Genomic DNA, 8073 nt, shown 5'->3' with positions numbered 1-8073 from the left:
TTCAAGATACTGTCTATTGTTAACCCCTGCGCGGTTAAACTACAGCTTCCTGCCTCCCTACGGGTTCATTCCACTTTTCATGTGTCCCAGATCAAGCCTGTGTCTGTCAGCCCTCTGTGCCCGCCCTCTCGTCCCCCTCCTCCGCCCAGGATCGTGGGTGGGGGTCCTGTCTACACTGTCCGGCGACTTCTGGATGTTCGCGGCCGGGGTCGTGGTTTCCAGTACCTGGTGGATTGGGAGGGTTATGGTCCTGAGGAACGTTCCTGGGTTCCCAGGAGCTTCATTGTGGATCCTGCTCTGGTCCGTGATTTTCATAGGCTACATCCGGATAAACTCCGTCGGCCGCCGGGTGGCGTCCGTAGAGGAGGGGGTACTGTTAGGCCTACTGCTGCTAGGTAGCTCTCTCTCTGCTCTCCCCCTCCCCTCTGTCTGTCCTTGATTGCAGGCGTGAAGTCTGGTGTGCGGGAGTCAGGGTTCCAGCTGCAGCTCATTCACCATAATCACCTCAGCCTTTAAGACCCGGTCAAACCTGCCACTCATCGTCAGATCATAGTCAAGACGACCATGTTAGTCTCGCTGCCGACTCAACCTGCTTGTTTTCGCTCTTTGTGTTTTTGGCCTGTTCTATTTACTTTTCTCCTGTGCCACAGATTATTGGAACCTGACTCCTGCCTCCGCTTCACTCCTGCCACCACCATCCTGCTTTCCACTACCGGACCTCCCTTTTGGACTCACCACAGACACTAGGACATTACGGTACCACACCTGCTCTGAACCTGGATCTGTTACCCTCCCTGTAACCTGGACTTGCTCTTCCCCTATTATTGGAAACCTGGACAAATTGAACATTGTAAATAAACCTGTTAAACCTTCTCTGGCTCGGTGTAGTTGTCTGCATTTGGGTTCAAATCCAGTTTAATCATGACAATTTCTGACACACCCCTGAACCTATAGTGCTACCGCCTGCGCTTAGATTTACCATTGCAAAAGGTTTGTTAAAATAGAGCCCTTACACTCATGGGTGGATAAAAATAACCTTCTGAATGCCACAACCCTAATAAACTACACCTCCAGTCTTCTGATTTGACCCTCTTGGTTATATCTCAATAACCCAGCATCATTAACCCAGAAGTTTTTAAAGAAAAGAGCCTGCAATCCCAGCAGATATTCTCAAGCTCTTTTAAGATAGATGGGGAGCTGCGGTGAACAGCAATTTTCTAGTCTTTCCACAGATTTTCATTGCGATTCAAGTCTGGGTTTTGGCTGCGCCATTCAAGGACTTTCACAATCTTGTTCTGAAGCCATTCCAGTGCTGCTTTGGCTGTATGCTTGGGGTCATTGTCCTGTTGGAACGTAAATCATTTCTAAAAACATGTTTTCACTTTGTCATTATGGGGTATTGTGTGTGTGTATGGGTGAGAAAGAAAAATCCATTTAATTCAGGCTGTAACACAACAAAATGTGGAATAAGTCAAGGTGTATGAATACTTTCTGAAGTCACTGTATATGTACATTGGATGGTGCCCTCATTGATCGTGTCCCCGCTTATAAATATCTGGATATTTATACAGAGGGTAGTGCATACATAACTAGGGACAAGCTTCCTGCCATCCAGGACCTACAGTTGAAGTCGGAAGTTTACATACACTTAGGTTGGAGTCATTAAAACTCGTTTTTCAACCACTCCACACATTTCTTGTTAACAAACCATAGTTTTGGCAAGTCGGTTAGGACATCTACTTTGTGCATGACACAAGTAATTTTTCCAACAATTGTATACAGATTATTTTCACTTATAATTCACTGAATCACAATTCCAGTGGGTCAGAAGTTTACATACACCAAGTTGACTGTGCCTTTAAACAGCTTGGAAAATTTCAGAAAATGATGTAATGGATTTAGAAGCTTCTGATAGGCTAATTGACATAATTTGAGTCAATTGGAGGTGTACTTGTGGATGTATTTCAAGGCCTACCTTAAAACTCAGTGCCTCTTTGCTTGACATCATGGGAAAATCAAAAGAAATCAGCCATGACCTCAGGAAAAAAAAGGTAGACCTCCACAAGTCTGGTTCATCCTTGGGAGCAATTTACAAATGCCTGAAGGTACCACGTTCATCTGTACAAACAATAATACGCAAGTATAAACACCATGGGACCACGCAGCCTTCATACCGCTCAGGAAGGAGATGCGTTCTGTCTCCTAGAGATGAACGTACTTTGGTGCGAAAAGTGCAAATCAATCCCAGAACAATAGCAAAGGACCTTGTGAAGATGCTGGAGTAAACAGGTACAAAAGTATCTATATCCACAGTAAAACGAGTCCTATATCGACCTAACCTGAAATGTCGCTCAGCAAGGAAGAAGCCACTGCTCCAAAACCACCATAAAAAAGCCAGACTACTGTTTGCAACTGCACATGGGGACAAAGATCAGACTTTTTGGAGAAATGTCCTCTGGTCTGATGAAACAAAAATAGAACTGTTTGGCCATAATGACCATCGTTATGTTTGGAGGAAAAAGTGGGGTACGCTTGCAAGCCGAAGAACACCATCCCAACCATGAAGCACGGGGGTGGCAGCATCATGCTGTGGGGGTGCTTTGCTGCAGGAGGGACTGGTGCACTTCACAAAATAGATGGCATCATGAGGAAGTAAAATTATGTGGATATATTGAAGCAACATCTCAAAACATGAGTCAGGAAGTTAAAGCTTGGTCGAAAATGGGTCTTCCAAATGGACAAAGACCCCAAGCATACTTCCAAAGTTGTGGCAAAATGGCTTAAGGACAACAAAGTCAAGGTATTGGAGTGGCCATCACAAAGCCCTGACCTCAATCCTATAGAAAATGTGTGGGCAGAACTGAAAAAGCGGGTGCGAGCAAGGAGGCCTACAAACCTGACTCAGTTACACCAGCTCTGTCAGGGGGAATGGGCCAAATTCACCCAACTTATTGTGGGAAGCTTGTGGAAGTCTACCCGAAACGTTTGACCTAAGTTAAACAATTTAAAGGCAATGCTACCAAATACTAATTGAGTGTATGTAAACTTCTGACCCACTGGGAATGTGATGAAAGAAATAAAAGCTGAAATAAATCATTCTCTCTACTATTATTCTGACATTTCACATTCTTAAAATAAAGTGGTGATCCAAACTGACCTAAGACAGGGAATTTTTACTAGGATTAAATGTCAGGAATTGTGAAAAACTGAGTTTAAATGTATTTGGCTAAATTGTATGTAAACTTCAACTGTATACAGTGGGGGAAAAAAGTATTTAGTAAGCCACCAATTGAGCAAGTTCTCCCACTTAAAAAGATGAGAGAGGCCTGTAATTTTCATCATAGGTACACGTCAACTATGACAGACAAATTGAGGAAAAAAAATCCTGAAAATCACATTGTAGGGTTGCAATATTTACCTGGAGCTAACCCTGCAGATAGCATTACTGGGTGATCTGAAAAGTCATAGTCAATCGATCAATAACATAATAATACTTTTAGAAAAAATGTTTATTTTCAATTTACAATCTGTAGAAACAATGAGAATAGAAAGGTTCAGAACTTTTGTAAAACATCACAGTACAATTGAAAAACAAATGGCAAATAGAAATCCAATATGGATGGTGTTAAGAGATAGATACAGTGGGGGAAAAAAGTATTTAGTCAGTCACCAATTGTGCAAGTTCTCCCACTTAAAAAGATGAGAGAGGCCTGTAATTTTCATCATTGGTACACGTCAACTATGACAGACAAATTGAGAAATTTTTTTCTCCAGAAGATCACATTGTAGGATTTTTTATGAATTTATTTGCAAATTATGGTGGGAAATAAGTATTTGGTCACCTACAAACAAGCAAGATTTTTGGCTCTCACAGACCTGTAACTTCTTCTTTAAGAGGCTCCTCTGTCCTCCACTTGTTACCTGTATTAATCGCACCTGTTTGAACTTGTTATCAGTATAAAAGACACCTGTCCACAATCTCAAACAGTCACACTCCAAACTCCACTATGGCCAAGACCAAAGAGCTGTCAAAGGACACCAGAAACAAAATTGTAGACCTGCACCAGGCTGGAAAGACTGAATCTGCAATAGGTAAGCAGCTTGGTTTGAAGAAATCAACTGTGGGAGCAATTATTAGGATATGGAAGACATACAAGACCACTGATAATCTCCCTCGATCTGGGGCTGACCGCAAGTTCTCACCCCGTGGGGTCAAAATGATCACAAGAACGGTGAGCAAAAATCCCAGAACCACACGGGGGGACCTAGTGAATGACCTGCAGAGAGCTGGGACCAAAGTAACAAAGCCTACCATCAGTAACACACTACGCCGCCAGGGACTCAAATCCTGCAGTGCCAGACGTGTCCCCCTGCTTAAGCCAGTACATGTCCAGGCCCGTCTGAAGTTTGCTAGAGTGCATTTGGATGATCCAGAAGAGGATTGGGAGAATGTCATATGGTCAGATGAAACCAAAATAGAACTTTTTGGTAAAAACTCAACTCGTCGTGTTTGGAGGACAAAGAATGCTGAGTTGCATCCAAAGAACACCATACCTACTGTAAAGCATGGGGGTGGAAACATCATGCTTTGGGGCTGTTTTTCTGCAAAGGGACCAGGACGACTGATCCGTGTAAAGGAAAGAATGAATGGGGCCATGTATCGTGAGATTTTGAGTGAAAACCTCCTTCCATCAGCAAGGGCTTGAAGATGAAACGTGGCTGGGTCTTTCAGCATGACAATGATCCCAAACACACCGCCCGGGCAACGAAGGAGTGGCTTCGTAAGAAGCATTTCAAGGTCCTGGAGTGGCCTAGCCAGTCTCCAGATCTCAACCCCATAGAAAATCTTTGGAGGGAGTTGAAAGTCCGTGTTGCCCAGCGACAGCCCCAAAACATCACTGCTCTACAGGAGATCTGCATGGAGGAATGGGCCAAAATACCAGCAACAGTGTGTGAAAACCTTGTGAAGACTTACAGAAAACGTTTGACCTGTGTCATTGCCAACAAAGGGTATATAACAAAGTATTGAGAAACTTTTGTTATTGACCAAATACTTATTTTCCACCATAATTTGCAAATAAAATCATAAAAAATCCTACAATGTGATTTTCTGGATTTCTTTTTCCTCATTTTGTCTGTCATAGTTGACGTGTACCTATGATGAAATTACAGGCCTCTCTCATCTTTTTAAGTGGGAGAACTTGCACAATTGGTGGCTGACTAAATACTTTTTTCCCCCACTGTATACTAGGGGTTGTCAGAGGAAAGCCCAAAGAATTGTCAAATGCTCCAGTCACCCAAGTCATAGACTGTTCCCTCTGCTACCGCACGGCAAGCGGTACCAGAGCGCCAAGTCTCGGACCAAAAGGCTCCTTAACAGCTTCTACCCCAAGCCATAAGACTGCTGAACAATTAATCAAATGCCACCCGGACTATTTACATTGACACCCCCCCTCCTCCATTTGTTTTTACACTGCTGCTACCCGCTGTCTATTATCTATGTACAGTCACTTTACCCCTACCTATATGTACAAATTACCTCGACTTACCTGTACCCCCGCACATTGACTAGGTACCGGTACCCCCTGTATATAGCCTCGTTATTGTTATTTCATTGTGTTACATTTTATTATTTGAAACTTTAGTTTATTTGGTAAATATTTTCTTAACCCTTTCTTGAACTGCATTTTTGGTTAAGGGCTTGTAAGTAAGCATTTCACGGTAAGGTCTACACCTGTTGTATCCGACATATGTGACAAATAAAGTTAGATTTGATTTGATTTATCTAGATAGATGAAAAGCTATCCTACAAAAAGTATATTGATGAGTCAGTTAAGAAGTTAAGAATTAAAATGGGCTTCCTTTATAGGAATAAGGCATGTATTTTGTTAAATAGCAGAAAACAAATCATTCAGTCTACATTAATTCAGGCATTAGACTATGGCGATATCTTCTATATGAATGCAGCTGCCACTGTACTGGGGTGGCAGGTAGCTTAGTGGTTAAGAGCGTTGTGCCAGTAACCGAAAGGTTGCTGGTTCTAATCCCCGAGCCAACTAGGTGAAAAATCTGTCGATGTGCCCTTGAGCAAGACCCTTAACCCTAATTGCTCCTGTAAGTTGCTCTGGATAAGAGCGTCTGCTAAATGATGTAAATGTAATGTATTGAAGCCATTGGACGCAGTTTATTATAATAATGACCCCAAGAACACCATCCCCACCGTCAAACATGGAGGTGGAAACATTATTTTTTGGGGTGTTTTTCTGCTAAGGAGACAGGACAACTTCACTGCATCAAAGGGACGATGGACGGGGCCATGTACCGTGAAATCTTGGGTGAGAACCTCCTTCCCTCAGCCAGGGCATTGAAAAAGGGTCATGGATGGGTATTCCAGCATGACAATGACCCAAAACACACGGCCAAGGCAACAAAGGAGTGGCTCAAGAAGAAGCACATTAAGGTCCTGGAGTGGCCTAGCCAGTCTCCAGACCTTAATCCCATAGAAAATCTGTGAAGGGAGCCGAAGGTTTGAGTTGCCAAACGTCAGCCTCGAAACCTTAATGACTTGGAGAAGATCTGCAAAGAGGAGTGGAACAAAATCCCTCCTGAGATGTGTGCAAACCTGGTGGCCAACTACAAGAAACGTCTGACCTCTGTGATTGCCAACAAGGGTTTTGCCACCAAGTTTTGCAGAGGGGTCAAATACTTATTTCCCTCATTAAATTGCAAATCTATTTATAACATTTTTTACATGCGTTTTTCTGGATTTTTTGTTGTTGTTATTCTGTCTCTCACTGTTCAAATAAGCCTACCATTAAAATTATAGACTGATCATTTCTTTGTCAGTGGGCAAACGTACAAAATCAGCAGGGGATCAAATACTTTTTTCCCTCACTGTAGGTTTATAGAAATTTGAGCAAATGTATTACAAATAAAAAAAGGAAATATCAAATTTACATAAGTATTCACATCCTTTACTCAGTACTTTGTTGAAGCACCTTTGGCAGCGATTACAGCATCGGATCTTCTTGGGTATGACGCTACAAGCTTGGTACACCTGTATTTGGGGAGTTTCTCCCATTCTTCGCTGCAGATCCTCTTAAGCTCTGTCAGGTTGGATAGGGAGCGTTGCTGCACAGCTATTTTCAGGTCTCTCCAGAGATGTTTGATCGTGTTTAAGTCCGGACTCTTGCTGGGCCACTCAAGGACATTCAGAGACTTGTCCCGAAGCCACTCCTACATTGTCTTGGCTGTGTGCTTAGGGTCATTGTCCTGTTGGAAGGTGAGTCTTCGCCCCAGTCTGAGGTCCTGAGCACTCTGGAGCAGGTTTTCATCAAGGATCTCTCTGTCCTTTGCTCCATTGATCTTTCCTTCGATCCTGACTAGTCTCCCAGTCCCTGCAGCTGAAAACATTCCCACAGCATGATGCTGCCACCACCATGCTTCACTGTAGGGGTTGTGCCAGGTTTCCTCCTGACGTGACACTTGGCATTCAGGCCAAAGAGTTCAATCTTGGTTTCATCAGACCAGAGAATCTTGTTTCTCATGGTCTGAGAGTCTTTAGGTGCCTTTTGGCAAACTCCTAGTGGGCTGTCATGTGCCTTTTACTGAGGAGTGGCCACTCTACCATAAATGCCTGATTGGTGGAGTGCTGCAGAGATGGTTGTCCTTCTGTAAGTTTCTCCCATCTCCACAGAGGAACTCTAGAGCTCTGTCAGAGTGACCACCGGGTTCTTGGTCACCTCCCTGTCCAAGGCCCTTCTCCCCCGATTGCTCAGTTTGGCTGGACGGCCAGCTCTAGGAAGAGCCTTGGTGGTTCCAAACTTCTTCTTCTTGGGGACCTTCGATGCTGCAGAATTTTTTTGGTACCCTTCCCCAGATATGTGCCTCGACACAATCCTGTCTCAGAGCTCTACGGACATTCCTTCGACCTCATGGCTTGGTTTTTGCTCTGACATGCTCTGTCAAATATGGGACCTTATAGAGACAGGTGTGTGCCTGTCCAATCAATTCAACTTACCACAGGTCGACTCCAATCAAGTTGTAGATACCACTGAAAACACTGCTACGCCT

At 43.6% G+C, this 8073-nt stretch overlaps 1 long non-coding RNA gene across 1 annotated transcript; it reads left to right on the top strand.

Moving 5' to 3' along the window:
- The first annotated feature begins 459 nt into the window (after positions 1–459).
- LOC311141030 lies at positions 460–872 on the top strand. The gene is made up of 2 exons (XR_014614197.1): positions 460–566; positions 651–872. It is a non-coding gene; the product is annotated as an uncharacterized lncRNA (long non-coding RNA).
- The last annotated feature ends 7201 nt before the right edge of the window (positions 873–8073 follow it).

Source organism: Coregonus lavaretus (assembly GCF_964263955.1).
Source record: "Coregonus lavaretus genome assembly, chromosome: 14".
In the NCBI taxonomy this organism is placed as follows: domain Eukaryota; kingdom Metazoa; phylum Chordata; class Actinopteri; order Salmoniformes; family Salmonidae; genus Coregonus; species Coregonus lavaretus.
The sequence above is the reverse complement of the archived record's forward strand: the minus strand, read 5'-3'. Positions and strand labels throughout refer to the sequence as shown.